Genomic DNA, 16,180 nt, shown 5'->3' with positions numbered 1-16,180 from the left:
AGAAGGTAGAGTTTGAGGGAGCCACGGTCAATTTCATCTCTGGTCAAAGAGAGATCAGCTTTCTTAGGAAAGAAGGACATGGTTAGACCTCAGATGGGAAGAAAAATTAGGATCTGTGGCAAATTTCATGATATGTACTTATGTCATATTTTTATGCAAAAAAACAAGGCGATCAATGAAAAATAATCCAGTCATATCACCTGGGTCATTAGCTAACAGTCCCATTTGCTTCCTGTCCCATTGGAATAGTGGTGACAACTAAAGTTTAAAGACTTTCCACTAGTCCTGCTAATCATTTACAAACATCATAATGATATTAATCGGCTGTTTGTTTTACCTTTCCCCATTCCCCACAGAAAGAGGTAGCCCTTCACTGAGAAAACTCTGTAAGCTACTAAGCAGCTTGTTATGAAGATTCCAGTATTATGGGCATAAAGGGAATTGTTGCACAATCTTGTTCTAGACATTCAAATACTTAAAGTCATACGATGGAGGATTATGCAAATACCCCTGATTGCTTTGCAAAAGTAACCTGAGCCTTCCTGAGGAACTGATTTGTGTGGTTGCTGGAGAGACTAAAATTAGTTTGAGAGGCTCTTGGGTGTTTGGAAGCCTCTTGGAAGGCTTCCAGAGATACTATTTAGCCCTACCCACACTCTTCCTGCCCTAACCCCACTCCTGGATACTGACTGAGTGATATCTTGCAAAGATAGGGGTTATAGGTGACTATAACCTGTATTTTAGTTCGCGTAGTTCCACCCTTCTTAGCAAACTTCCTTCAAAAGGTTGCAACCTTTAACAAGATACAACTTACTTCCTGAGCTGAACTGTTATGCTAGCTGTACCTTGTCTTCTTGCTCATTCCTTATTCCTCAGGGAACTTGGAAAATTTTAATAACAGGGACTACCAGCTATGAAAATTTTAATTCATATGTCTGAAACAAATAGAAATAGGCTTAATATATTGCTTCTTTCTAGTCTTCCCTATAAAATGTCTTAATCTGGTATAAGTGACATATTCTAGAAAAATGTTTCTCAAACCTTAGCATACCACATGTGTCAAAGTCACCTAGAGGACTTATATAAACACAGACTGCTGGGCTCTATCCCAGGACTTTCTGATTCAGTACGTCTGAGTTGGTTCCCAAGGATTTGCATTTCTAATAAGTTTCTAGGTAAGGCTACTGATGCAAGGACCCCACTTTGAGAACCATTGTAGTATAAAAGCCAAATACCTGCAAGCTGGGGCTAGGGTGACTAATTCATGATGCTTCACCTGTAATTTTAGTACTAAAGGTTCCACATCCCAGTGACTCCTTCAATTCAGGACAAACCAGGACAGTTGGTCAGCCTAGGTGAGGCCAAAAATATTTCTAGCTTTTAAGCTAGAAATTCTGTACCTCTTACTATTTCTAAAAACCATTTTTGAGAAAGCTGTGTTATGATTTTATGATTTAGGTGATCAAAGGTTTTTAAAATCACTAGATTTAAAAAATACTCAACATATATAGCTAGTATCCATAGTTCTAAAATATGGTCTTAGAGTATCCTGTAATAACAGTAGTGAGCTCTAAGTGAGGTCCTAAAGCTCTGTGTGTCACTATGTTAGTACTTTGAATATATTACACCTAATTCCTACAACAGTACAGCTTACTAGGAATTATAGTCAATACGGATGGTGAACTAAGCTTGCAGAGGTTACAGGGACACAGCTGGTTACTCTGTATCTGGGATTTGAGCCCAGATCTCTCTTGCTCCCAAATTTGTATTCTTTCCCTTATGATGATCCAAGTGGGTATTTGTTTTGCCTAAGGTTTAACATTTGCCATCACTTAATAGGTATAGATGTTCAAGGCCAGTTTTATGAGGGCTTATTATTTGTATGTTCAATCTGAGATTATAGTACATGCCACCACCTAAAAACTGATGTCTTCTCTGGGAAGAGAGGGTTTCCAGACAGGCTTTCCTTAATTAAGAAAAAGTGGTAGAAGAAGAAAAACAGCTAGTTAATGCTTTTTAAAATAAAAAAATACATTATAGAAAGCAATTTCATTTTTTTTAAAGATTTTATTTATTTATTCATGATAGTCACAGAGAGAGAGAGAGAGAGAGAGAGAGAGAGGCTGAGACACAGGCAGAGGGAGAAGCAGGCTCCATGCAGGGAGCCCGACGTGGGATTCGATCCCAGGTCTCCAGGATCACGCCCTGGGCCAAAGGCAGGCGCCAAACCGCTGCGCCACCCAGGGATCCCGCAATTTCATTTTTTATTAAATTATTTCCCAAATATAAAGCACAATATAATACAGAATGAAATTTAAAGGCATACCCTTAAATACACATAATATCTTTATGAGATTTCTATGATAATTAGTCATCACTTATTCCTTCTCCCTTCTGGGGCACCTCTGATTCATCACAAAGACTTGCTGATCATGTCTCAGATCCTGATCCTGTCTTGGGACCTCCAGTAGCTGGAAACGAAATTCTTTCTACTGTTTCCCTTTCTGTCCTCCTACTAGAAAGCTATTGCAGGTTTCATTTCTTCCCCTATTCACCATTTTTCACCTTTTCTGAAAGAGCTATTTACCCATCTCTCTCTCTCCCTCTCTCCCTCCCTCCCTTCCTCCCTCCCTCCTACTCTATGATCTGTCTTTTCAAGGCCAGATCATAGAGGAAGAACAAGAAACCTGGTCAAAATATATAAGTTTCCCCCTAAGCCTCTCACCTTGATAATTTCCTCCCAGTCAGGAAAATTACCTTATCAACTCCTTAAACTCAATGAATTCTCTGACTGTTATCCCTACCCCACTGAACAACACCTTACAGTAAGTATAGAATCCATTTTTTAATTAATCTGTCAATTTTGTGATTCCAAAGGGCATTCTTCTTATTTTTGTTACTTTAAATATATTTGGATCTATCAGGAATGTTTTAGAGGACTCGTTTTTATTTTTTCCTCGTACAGGGTGTTCTTATTTCCTAGCTCTCAAGTTTATGTGAATATTATGTTCCACACCTGGTATGAAACCCTTCATAGTCACCCTTTTTTCCTTCCTAATTTCCATTAAACAGAATTACTTGCATGTTTCTAACCATAAGAAAATAAAAGTTATGAGGGTAAAAACTCTCAAAGATTCCTAGCACCTGTTTGACTCCAGTCAGTGACAGAGAACACATGTGGCCCTTTACTCCCACTAGGATTGTTCATCTGGGGTGGGCCCAACGACACCTGCTCATAGCAGAAAATCCAAGACGGGATGAAAAAAACGTCCCAACCCTGGAGCGGGCTCTATGGGTGCTTACTCACAGCTTACTTCACCACATCAAGCCTATGGGTTAGCCTCTTTGGCTCTGAGCCTGGATTTGCACCTACCTCAATTTTTTGTTTTAGTCTCAAACATGGTCTGTATCTCCAGGCTTAGACCAGTCAATCTTTGCCAATGGTTCATGAAAAAAAAAAAAAAAAACTTTTATTTTACCCAAAATTTTGGATAAAAGAGAAAGATGAAACTATGCATATCATCATGCCCATAATGAGGTACAGGTTGGTGAAGTTTTCAAAGAATGGGAAGGTGGCTGGGAAGAAGAATGGGTAATAAGTAGGCAGCAGTACCAATGAATTCGGCAAACATATAGCAAATTCCATAGTTCCAAGTTCAGCAAATTGCATCTGCATTCTCTTTTCTTCAGGCCAACATTTAAAAGTCAAATATCTTGAACCAGACACCAGGCAGGGGCAACATTTATTTTCTTTTGTTTTTCATAATCAAATAAGATTATTAACAGAAAACAGATGAAGCATAAAGGCCCAACATCATAAAAGATTTTTACTTAATACATGCCTCAGAAACAAAGTAAAAATGTCCTGACATTTAGCATTTCAAATTAAGATAATTGTGAAATAGTAATACTGAAACCAACAACTAACAGGGTTTCTTGTGTGTGTGTGTTTTTGAATATAAAATGCCTTTCGCTGTTTGCTCATAAGATCAGATTGCCCCTTTTGGGCAAAGATAGGGGAATGATATTTTAAACTCTGAACTGAACCTGATAAAAGCTGCTGATGGTTTCTTCCTTTTTAGGGCGTAGGCCAGGAGAGGCCCTGCCAGGCCTTGGGCCTTCCTCAGGCCATTTCCTGACCATGGAGCAAGCACTGTGGTGGGACATGGGTCTACTTTGTTTTTTGTTTGTTTGTTTGTTTGTTTGTATATGTTTTTATTGGATTTCAATTTGCTAACATATAGCATAACACCCAGTGCTCATTCCCTCAAGTGCCCCCCTCAGTGCCTGTCACCCAGTCACCCCATCCCCCGCCTACCTCCCCTCTCACCCTCTCGCTACCCCTTGTTCATTTCCCAGAGTTAGGAGTCTCTCATGTTCTGTCTCCCTCACTGATATTTCCCACTCATTTTCCCTCCTTTCCCCTATAACCCCTTTCACTATTTCTTATATTCCCTGTATGAATGAGACCATATAATGTTTGTCCTTCTCTGATTGACTTACTTCACTCAGCATAATACCCTCCGGGTCCATCCAAGTCAAAGCAAACGGTGGGTATTTGTTGTTTCTAATAGCTGAGGAATATTCCATTGTATACATAGACCACATCTTCTTTATTCATTCATCTGTCAATGGACACCGAGGCTCCTTCCACAGTGTGGCTATTGTGGACATTGCTGCTATAAACATCGGGGTGCAGGTATCCTGCCATTTCACTGCATCTGTATCTTTGGGGTAAATCCCCAGCAGTGCAATTGCTGGGTTGTAGGGCAGGTCTATTTTTAACACTTTGAGGACCCTCCACACAGTTTTCCAGAGAGTGGCTGCACCAGGTCACAGTCCCACCAATAGGGCAAGAGGGTTCCCCTTTCTCCACATCCTCTCCAACATGTATTTTTTCCTGTCTTATTAATTTTCCCCATTCTCACTGGTGTGAGGTGCTACCTCATTGTGGTTTTGATTTATATTTCCCTGACGGCAAGTGATGTGGAGCATTTTCTCATGTGCTTGTTGGCCATGTCTACGTCTTCCTCTGTGAAATTTCTGTTCATGTCTTTTGCCCATTTCATGATTGGACTGTTTGTGGGACTCAATCCCAGGACTCCAGGATCACCCCCTGGGCCGAAGGCAGGCACTAAACCGCTGAGCCACCCAGGGATCTTAGAAATAACTTATTAAACTCAACTGTTTGTTTGTTCATCCATTTTGAGTTTATCTTTGTGTCTGGTGTAAGAGAATGGTCTAGTTTCATTCTTCTGCACATGGCTGTCCACTTTTCCCAGCACCATTTATTGAAGAGACTGTCCTTTTTCCAGTATAGTCTTTCCTGCTTTGCCGAATAGTAGTTGACCATAGAGTTGAGGGCCCATTTCCGGATTCTCTATTCTGTTCTGTTGATTTATGTGTCTGTTTTTGTGCCAGTACCACACTGTCTTGATGATCACAGCTTTGTAGTACAAGTTGAAATCCAGCATTGTGATGCCCCCGGCTCTAGTTTTCTTTTTCAATATTCCCTGGCTATTTGGGGTCTTTTCAGATTCCACACAAATCTTAGGATGATTTGTTCCAACTCTCTGAAGAAAGTCCATAGTATTTTGATAGGGATTGCATTAAATGTGTACATTGCCCTGGGTAGCATTGACATTTTCACAATATTAATTCTTCCAATCCATGAGCATGGAATATTTTTCCATCTCTTTGTGTCTTCCTCAATTTCCTTCAGGAGTGTTCTGTAGTTTTTAGGGTATAGATCCTTTACCTCTTTGGTTAGGTTTATTCCTAGGTATCTTATGCTTTTGGGTGCAATTATAAATGGGATTGATTCCTTAATTTCTCTTTCTTCAGTCTCATTGTTAGTGTATAGAAATGCCACTGACTTCTGGGCATTGATTTTGTATCCTGCCACACTGCCGAATTGCTGCATGAGTTCTAGCAATCTTGGGGTGGAGTCTTTTGGGTTTTCTAGGTTTCAGAGCATCAACACAGACTTCTATTTAAGTTTCTGACTGGCAAGTTCCAAGGAATACAATCTTTTAACCAGTAACCCATCTTGACATCGTCCCAAAAGGCTGTAATAGCAGACACAAGTTAGTTGATTGGGCTTGCAACCAGTTCAAGTTCTCTCCAATGCTTCTTTCTGAACTACAGGTCTTTCCAGAAAACAAGCATTTTTCCATTCCAGAAAACATTGCTACAGAGAGCTGTTTATTTTGAACCCATGAGTGACATAAAAACACAGTGTTTCTATTAGGATACCAGTTTGGTGATGTTTGTTTAATCATTAACGTATTCTATTTTCTGGGTTGAATAGCTGAAAGTTACCCAGAAATTTAGAAAAGAAGAGTTTTAACCAGAACACAGATTAAAGAGCTAAAATAATCGATGATATAATTTTCCATACTATATTCAGAAAGTTTAGGGTTATTTAATATGGCCTACACTGAAGTTTGTATTTCACTATGCAGGAAGAAATGCTTCGCTAAGCAAGTTAATAGTGTATATAGTAAAATTACATAGTGTATTTTAACCCGCTAAACAGAAAAAGAAAAAGAATAAGGTTTAAGTATTTTACTTTCTCTTTTATATTTTATTTCTATAGAATTTGGGTAAAGGAGAATATAATGTTTTGTTTAAAAGTGAAGATTTTTGCATTGTGATTCATGCAACTTATGTTAGAACAAGAAAATGAAACAGTACATTTAGAAAGACTCAAAAGACTTTCAGAAGTTTTTGTCTCAACCTTTTCCTTCTCTAGCTTTTTAAATGCTATCATTTTCAATTAATTTGTGTTATACTCAATCAACATTCATATAATTATATTACAATTGTAAGTAACTTGATTTTTTAAAAAAGGCATCATATCTAAGAGGACAGGGAATAGTTGTATTGTGGCCATACTATGACCTTGAGTTGGCAGTATTATATCAAATTATTTTTTCTCTATATTAAAATTTTCTTTTACACAGTTCAACTGACATAATTGTGTGGAGAGGTGGGGACCAAAAAGTCAAACAGAATTTTTCCTGGCTTAGGCAACAGGACACTTCATATTTAAGACCCAAGGTATGAGGAAAGAGCCAGGTTAGATGGACCAGGAACCTGGCAGCAAGTGGGAGCCAAGTAAGTCAATAACCAGATACTGAGAATCTATTATGTCTGGATGAAGACCAGCTGGATGGAGGCCCAGCTGGTCTCCACTAAGGCAAGGGCAGTGACTGTCCTGCGTCTGACCCAGCCAAGAAAGCACAAGGAACAAACACTGGTTAAGCACAAGACAGTTGTACAACTGATGCTGTTAATAATATACCAGGACCACAGGTATAAACCAAGCCTATTCCAGACAAAAGAGGACTTACAGTTATCTAGTTAAAAGCCATCCTGAGCTGTGTAGTTTTAATATAATAAAAACTAAAAGCAGGGCAGCCCCGGTGGTGTAGCGGTTTGGTGCCGCCTGCAGCCTGGGGTGTGATCCTGGAGACCTGGGATTGAGTCTCACGTCGGGCTCCCTGATGGAGCCTGCTTCTCCCTCTGCCTGTGTCTCTGCCTCTCTCTCTCTGTGTCTATGAGTAAATAAATAAAATCTGTAAAAAAAAAAACAAAAAACAAAAAACTAAGAGCAGCGGGAATTGTCCACCAACATTTTCATTTTGCAGGTGGGGCAGCAAAGGTGTAAAGATACAGAGAGGACTCTCTTAAGGCCTGACCGCAAATTCCTGGCAGAATTAGGAGTAAGACTAGAACTTTCTGCTTCTAGCTCAGTGTTTTCCTAACGTGACACATATTTCTATAATGTTTCACTCTCTTCAAAGTGTAGCCTCAAGTTTCCCCCAGGCCATAACATTCAGGAATATAAACTAAGGTCATAGTAACAATAACAAATAATGATTTCCTGGTTCTTTGTCTACTTGTGATTTCAGAAATTCCAGTTTTACTTTAAATTCCCATTAAACAGTTTCTAGGAGACTCCTGGGGTTGGTTTATGTTTGGTCACGGATAAAATCCTCCCTATGTTGTGTACAATCCAACACTTCCCTCAGCTTCCACCTTCACACCAGAGTAGCACAATTTCCATGAATTGGAGATAGAGTCAGAGCTGGGTTCTACTTCCTTGCCAGTATTATGGCTTTTAATGCAGTATTTAACCTTTCTAGGACTACGATTCCCCTAGGCCTGAATTTTTGTGAAATGTGGCCTTTATAGCATTGCTTTCTGGAGCTATGACTATAAGTGAAATAATAATGTCCAATCACTTCTTTTTATTTGTAGTATTTCTATTCTATAAAGTCACCCACAAACATTTAAACAGCAAATTCTAGGCCAACGCTCCTTAGGGAAAAGAGTTAGATTCCTGTGAGCCTCTGGTCACATTTTTCTCAACTGAACAATTTATACCCTTGTTTTATGTGTGTTTCTATTTAAAGACACCTTATTTCATATATATTGTTGATTCCTTAACATTAAACTCATGGTCAACAGCACCATAACTCATGCCTGAATGAAGCTTATCTAACATACCTATATTTCCCTAAGGCAGATCACAGCTTTCTCCTGCTGAGGAACAACGGACAGCACTTTGGCATTACACTTGTGGGCCATTGCCAAACAGCAGAATCACCAACAAAAAGCACACAAAAATGTGAAAACATGCCACTAGACAGCAAAATGACAGTTGATAGCTTACCCTATTTGACCTCAGCTAGGAACACATGTGCATGCCAGGGGACTCAAATTTTTCTTTACGTTTCTCTATGAATGACTGAAAAGCCTGTGATTTTGGAGTCACAAATTTTAGTGAGTAGGCAAACATAGAATCTGCAAATAATGAGGATCTACTATCTATAAAGAGTTTAGCACAGTGCATGACATGGAACCCAAAGTAAATGTTAACTATTATTCTTGTGTGATCGTTGTTAAGAAAAGCCTGCCAAGGCTTAAGATGGGGGCAGGGGGGTACCCCCAACAATTGCTGAATACCCCAGTGCTACCTACTCCAGATATGAATCAAAGGAGATGACTTTTCACCAAGACAAACAGTAAGCTAGTTTAGCCCTGGTAGTCAGGCTTTATAACCCAGATAGGAAAAGTGTTAGGAATTTTCCCCAAAAGGCTCCAATGTCCACCAGGTAATGGACTCCAGAGAGCCTACTTTCCAGGTTCTCTGCGTTCAAGTACTAATTCAGACATCCTTTCCCCTTCCTAGATGCCACCTCTCTTCATTTGACCCTCACAAGGTATTTATATACTGCATATGCAAATGCACATGGCACACCAGAATGAATTAATGAGTTATCAAACAAATTCCACATACACTTTAACACATTCCAGTTTCTCATACAGAAAGTACTCAGATTTTCTGCTCCCTTCCTTTTATTTATTTTTGTTTTATTTCTCCAGTTCCTCCCTTAGCTCTCTCTGTGGCCTTGCATAGTCACCTATTCTTAGAGCAAGTTCTTGAAATGGCTTTAATTCCTCCTTTGGCTGCCCTCAGGGTTTTCTCTTTCCCCATCCTCTTTGACTCCTAAATTTCTGGCTTATTCACTGTCTCAAGTTCCAAATACTCCCTCCTCCAACAGATCCTCTTCCTGAAGATCTTCCTATAATTGAGTTTGTTGTTCCCCTCTGGCTGTCTTAAGTTCCGAGAATGGCCTCCTCCCTGTGCCCTCTCCTCCCCTGTCCCCCTTGGACAGGGTTGTTTTCTCTGGGGCAGGCCCAGACTGTCGCCTTCCCTCAGCAGGGGGTGTCTTTTCTCTACTATCTTCTTCCTGTGCTTTGTGTTGAGCCCTAGCTGCATTCCTCATTTCCTGCTTCCCCTTCCTCTCTTATCTCTATCTGAAATCCATCACCCTTAATGCATGTGATGTGTAGGTTTGGATTTTGCAAAAATTGAATTGTCTTAAAGTAGGTCATGTTGAACACTCTGTGTACGTCCTTTAGAGAACAGCTCATTATCGCATGGATTTAAAAACATTGCAGGTCACATCCCACCCTCTAAATTGCAACTAAACACAGGCCAGCCCATTGTGATTTCCAACCAAGTGTGTGCCTTAGATTTGTCTTTTAATACCAGTATCAGAAAGAGCTAATAGTTGCTTACAATTCTAGCGTTTTAAATATTATGCCCAAATATTAATTTGCTCTATGATCCTTGCTTCTTCCATTTCTACTACATATTTCCACTTAACCAGCCCTCAATTACTCTATTGAAACTACTGTCACTAGGGCTGTGAAGGACTTCCAAAAACATCAATCTACTGACCTTGCCCATTCTTCCTGCCTTCCCAGCACTATCCAACACTATTTATTCTTTATTATTCTATTTATTTATTTAACAGTCTCTGAGTATTTCTTTATACCAAGCACTGTTCCAGCCACGTAGGATAGGTTAATAAAACAAAGATTCCTGCCCTTGTAAAGGTTATACTTTATTAGACTGTAGAGGCAGACATCAAAAAGATAAATAACAAATTATTATTATTTTTAGGTAAACAAATTGTAAGTAAATTATTTGGTATATTAAGTGGTCCTATAGTAAAAAAAGGAAGATAGAGGAGGATAAGGCAGTCAGGGAGGTGCAGGTATTGGGAGGCTTCAGTGTTCAAAGAGTGGTCAATTCGAGATCACTAAGAAGGTGACAATTTAGCAGACTTGAAGGACATGAGAAAGGAAGCCATGTAGACACCTAAGGGAGCATGTTCCAGGCAGAGGCGATAGCCAGACCTGTGGCCCTAAGGTGAAGGATGTCTGAGTGTCCAAGAACTGGCAAGGAGGCCAGTGCCCTAGAGACAGCTGACGAGACTGTCCTAGGAGATGAAGCTAGAGAGCTAATAGACCTCTACCATCTTGGGCTTGTAAGCCCTATTTCCACATTCCTCCCTTGGTCTCCATAAATGCACTTTGCTTGTTCTCTTTTCAGTTCCTTCTTTTGCTTCCTGTTCCAGGGCCTTTGTCTTCAGTGGATCCCCTCAGAGTTGGGTTTTCCAGATGCTCTTTTCTCATCCTCCTCTGCTTCCTCATCATCTCTTCCTTTTTTATCTCATCTACTTCCTTTGCTTTTGTCATATGACTAATTCCAAACTTTTCTCCAGGTGACACCACTTCCAAGATACTGTTTCTAATTGGTGTTTTACCAACATCTCACACTCGAAATGTAATAAATCAGCTTTCTCTCAAGCCAGTGATCCCTGGGGTCTTTTCTATTTCCATAAATGAGAACTATTTCTTAGGCAATTTGTATTTAAAATCTCATAGTTACCATCATCCTTCGTATCGAATCAGTTCCTAAGTGCTCTTAAATCTATCTTCAGGCAAGAAACTACATGTGGGGATCATATGTCCAAGAAAAACATAATCTTAACTACATTTCACTTTTAGACTTTTATAATATTGTCATATGTACCTACAAGAACTATGGTTATCAATTTTTGATAATGAATTTAACAAATTAAGAATTACTCTTAGATTTTAAATGATTAGAATCACTTGAAAGTTTATAATAAAGGGAAATTTCAGGGTGTCATCTAGGCAAGGGTTTGTAAAAACAGAAAAATAGGATCTGGGGGCAAGCTCTACTTTTGGTGCCAGAAAATTCACATCCTGCCCTTTTCTGTGTCTTCTCTCATGTTCATTTGTCATCACTTAGACTACTTTGCAGCTCCTGCCTGGCACTATAATTCAGCAGTTTATCACAGATCCACTAAGAAAAGAATTCAAGGAATGAGTGAAATCCCTGGGAGTAACCTATTCACCCTCCAGCCTATTGAAAGATTACATGACTTAGAAGCCTGTAACTCTCTACCAGGCAATTTTTAAACAAGAACCCCATCATTCGCCCCCATTCCCATCTTGAGCCACAGGGTACAAGCTGCCTTATTTGCAGTTTTCCAGGCACTGTCATTTTCTCTGGCACTTTTGCAATAACAAGATAACAAGATGAGGGGTTATCTTTTGCCCTGCTTGTTGTCCCATTCTTTCCCTGCTTCCCTCCCTCTCTTCTCCCTTCCTTCTGAGGAGCTCTTACACCTGCCTTTAGTTAGATGGAGAAAGATAGTTGAATCACAGCTGTTCCGTATAAGTGAATGCTATTTCTCCTCAGGGGTGAGCCCTAATTGGGGCACATAATATGGTCTCCATTCCTGTTTGCATAACTGTCCACTTGTCTCCCTTTGAGGAGGAGGAGGCAGCCTCCAGGGAGGGGCTGTGCTTGCTGCACATGGTTTAAGCTCTGGCTCTGGAGTGTTGGCAAAGATTTACAAATGACATTGCAACAAGGTGGTGTCAGCAGCAGGGTCTTTATGCAGGGACTATAAGGGTGGATAGGGCAAGAGTGGCCCCAAACCCTAACAGGCAAGCAATGGCCTCACTTGGAGAGACAGGCCACTCAGCAGACATCCTAAAGGATTCCTATAGGTCTTAACGTTGAGGCTCAGGACCTGAAAGAGTCAGATAACAGATTCCTGGGTCAAAGTGATGAGAGCAGAGAAAAGGTTCACAAAGAAGTAAGGCCAAAAGTTTTTGCTCCCTTCCTATGGAGCTGCCAGTCAGCTTACAAAGGATATCTGGACCTCACAAAGGCTTTTCACAGCTCACTGACCATCTGATCTAAACCTAATGGTGAGACCAGGAATAGGTAGAGTTATTGGTGCTACCAATGCATCCTAAAGGCTGCAGACCTACTACATTCCTTGCATATCTGCGTGCAGAGTTTGTTTTATTCAGACTGGGGCCTATAGGTTGGAAACTCTTAGTAAAATTTTATTAGGGGCTCTGATTCTAAAGCCTAGTGCCTTCAACAGCTGTGCCTGCTTTGTGTCCACTCTTTATGTGCCCTTTCCACACCTATGTCTGAGGCTTATGATGCTGCCATAAAGCTGTTGTGAATTCTGGGCTGACTTCTCTTGAAGCCTCATGGTCTAACCTCTGAACCTCATCACACATCATTCTATGCAGCTTCTACTCCAGTATATTTCTCAATGTGGTATCCCTTTCCTGTGCTGTCCCATTTGGAACTGGGAATTGGGTTCAGAATAGGCATTGTTGGCCTGCAATCCCTGTGGAAAGCTAGCTCACATAATTTTTCCCAGGCTCTATTGTCTGTTCTCATGGGTAGGAGGTACCTAACACACCAAGAGCCAGGCAGGGAGTGTAGGCAAATAGTATGTTTCCTTACTATTAAACAAGAACCCCATCATTCGCCCCCATATAATGGGGATCTGGTGATTGGCCGTGGGGTGGGAAAATATCTGAGAGGAGGAGAAGCTCACACATAAAACAGAAACTCGAGGGGTAAACATCTAATAGTGGCCAAAACCTTGAGAATGCATAGCCTAAATATTCTTCATTGGCCTGAAAAATAGTGATACTGATTAAAATTAGGGAAAGCACATCAAGCAATGCAATTAGCCAATATTAATTAACAAATTCAATAAAAAACATTCAACTCCAATGAACCACAAATGTATGTTTTATTGTAGACTTTATTAAAAATTACCCGGTTGAACTTCAAAAAAAAATTTACCTGGTTGATTTGGCCAACATATGCATAAATTCATTATGCATATAACATATTCTAGAAAATACATTTGGTTCTTCTGTTTACTCTCTCTCCTGAGGACTGTCCTGGGTTGTTCAGCTTGTGTAATTCATCATTAACTAGTTAGCCTTTAACTGCTCCCATCTTATGAAGGAGGAGAATTACGGGAAGAGTATAAAGGGAGAAGTTTCTGGAAATGATATAAAACTAACATAACTTCCTGAACCATCCTCTTATTCTTTGGTGACCCGGATTGGAGAGTCAAGTGCACAGATGTGCTTAGGAGGCCAACAGTGCCAAGTGGCCCTGGGGCCTTAGAGGTGGAAGTATGGGTGCACCCAATTCCCACAGAGTTGAGGCTGAGCTCACTGCCCAGATGGTTGCAATAAAACCCTTCTTTCACATAAAAGAAAAACATTTTAAAAGATCCCTCTCATGTACAGTATTATCTAAGGCAAGCATAGGAAATCAAGTCTGAGTCATTCATTTAAATCCAAAGCACTATTTTTAGTTGACAGAGTCAGCTGTTACTTAACACTCTGTCCTGATCTCTGGGCCTCTTGGCCAGAGTTCTAATCATTTGCTGATCATTAATGAAATAGAAGAGACATGATTTATTAGCAAGTTTCAGTTTGAGGCCATGAATTCGTGGCATAATGGTCTTGTCCCTTCTCCCTCGATCAAAGTTCAGTAGCTAAGAAGCTGTGACCAAACATGGTTCCTACCCACATCTTTCTCATCTCCGCTCTTCCAGAAAGAGGCAGAATTTTATCAAAGAGCTTTCTTGTTTGATGCCACTATGTAAGTGTAATTTGAAAAGGCAGCATTTTGAAAACCAAGACATTTTTAAAAGGGGCTTTTGTTAAAAAATATAAAGCTGGATTTCCCCCAGTGATGTATTTGTATTCATGGATTACCCAGGCTTTCTGTGGCCCAAGCTTCTTACATATTCCCAGAAATTTGACAAAACCTTTCCAGAGAGGAAGCCTCTGGAAATGTCTCTTTGTAGCATCTCACTTGTCCTCAGGCTATTCAGCAAGATCCTAGAACTTGGGGACCAGGGGATGACCAGGAAGGGGTCAGGATTCAGGACCTCCTGGGGTGCTAGGCAGGAGGTAGGTCTTTTAGCCTCTCCCTGAGGTTAGGTTTATTGTTCTGGGCTGGCTGCCACTTAGGCATCTCCCATCCCACTTTGTTTATTTCACGGACAAAGCCTTCCTCTTGTTGCTTCTCAAGTTTCTAGATCCCAGCATAATGTGCCTGCCGACTGCCAGGAAGTGTTTTTCACCCCAGGCTGACCAGTCAGGGCAGTAACCACAGTCTGGAAACCAGAGAAATCCAATGGCAAGTTTGAAGCAATTTATTTGAATCTTAATAAATTTTCACAATAAGTGGAAAAAGTGGAAGTCAATTCTCCATTACTGAGTAAATTCAAAATATGAACAAAAACAATCAAAACTCCAATTTTTACCCAAATGTGTCACATGACTGCTTCAGGCTTTCCATATTATTGTGTTATTCAAATATGTTTCACCAAATGCAAAGCTATGGTCTCTCAGTGCTTCATTACCATCAAACATTTGAGAAGCTAGGAAAGTATTTTGGCAATATGTAACAAAAGCCATAAAAACATGCATATCTTTGTACAAATGATTCCATTTCTTGGGAGTTTTTTGAAATTTATCCTCAAAAAATAAGTAAATACTGTACACAGAAATTGAGATAACTGAGCGATCATCTTGAAAGAAACTGAATGTCCAACAAGAGATTTAGGATAAGTAATGGCTAATTCATGCTACAGAACACTATGCAGCCATCTCAAAGCTATATCTTTGAAGAAGGGTAATGGCATGGGAAATGTTTCATATTACAAAAAGAAGGGGTGTAGAGGGAGAGACAGAGACAGAAGACTGGGAAAAGAGGCAAGATCAGACAATTGCAGAGCTGAGGAGAACAGAATATGAACAGTAGTATCTTCAACACGTGGGATTATGAGACAAGGCTGAGATGTGGTTTACCACCTGGAATGTTGAGGTGAGCACATATGGACTCCTCTGAGGACTTGCCTATTTGCCCACTTACTCAGTTGGTTTGATGTTGGTAAGCTATTCTAGAGAATTGTAGAGTCCTGGGAAGTAGGTGGATGAAATTAAGAACAGATGGAGACCACATGCCCTCTGCTCAGATCAAGGAAAATACTTTCTACTTACCAACTGCCATACATGACTTTTTTCTTTTAGAGAGAGAGAGAGAGAGAGAGAGAGAGAGAGAGAGAGAGTTGGGGAGAGGGATGGGCAGAGGAAGAGAGAAAATCTTAAGCAGGTCCCATACCCAGCTCAGAGCCTGACGTGGGGCTTGATCTCATGACTCTGAGATCATGAGTCTGACACAACTTCACAACAGCCAAACTGTGGAAAGAGCCCAGATGTCCATCAACAGATGAATGGATAAAGAACATATGGTATACATATATACAATGGAATACTACTCAGCCATCAAAAAATGAACTCTTGCCACTTGCAATGACATGGATGGAACTAGAGGGTATTATGCTAAGCAAAATAAGTCAATCAGAGAAACAATTATCATATAATCTCACTCATATGTGGAATTTAAGAAACAAAACAGAATATCTTATGGGAAGGGAGGGAA

This window comes from Vulpes lagopus, chromosome 16 (assembly GCF_018345385.1).
Source record: "Vulpes lagopus strain Blue_001 chromosome 16, ASM1834538v1, whole genome shotgun sequence".
Lineage (NCBI taxonomy): Eukaryota > Metazoa > Chordata > Mammalia > Carnivora > Canidae > Vulpes > Vulpes lagopus.
This window is presented reverse-complemented; position numbering follows the sequence as displayed.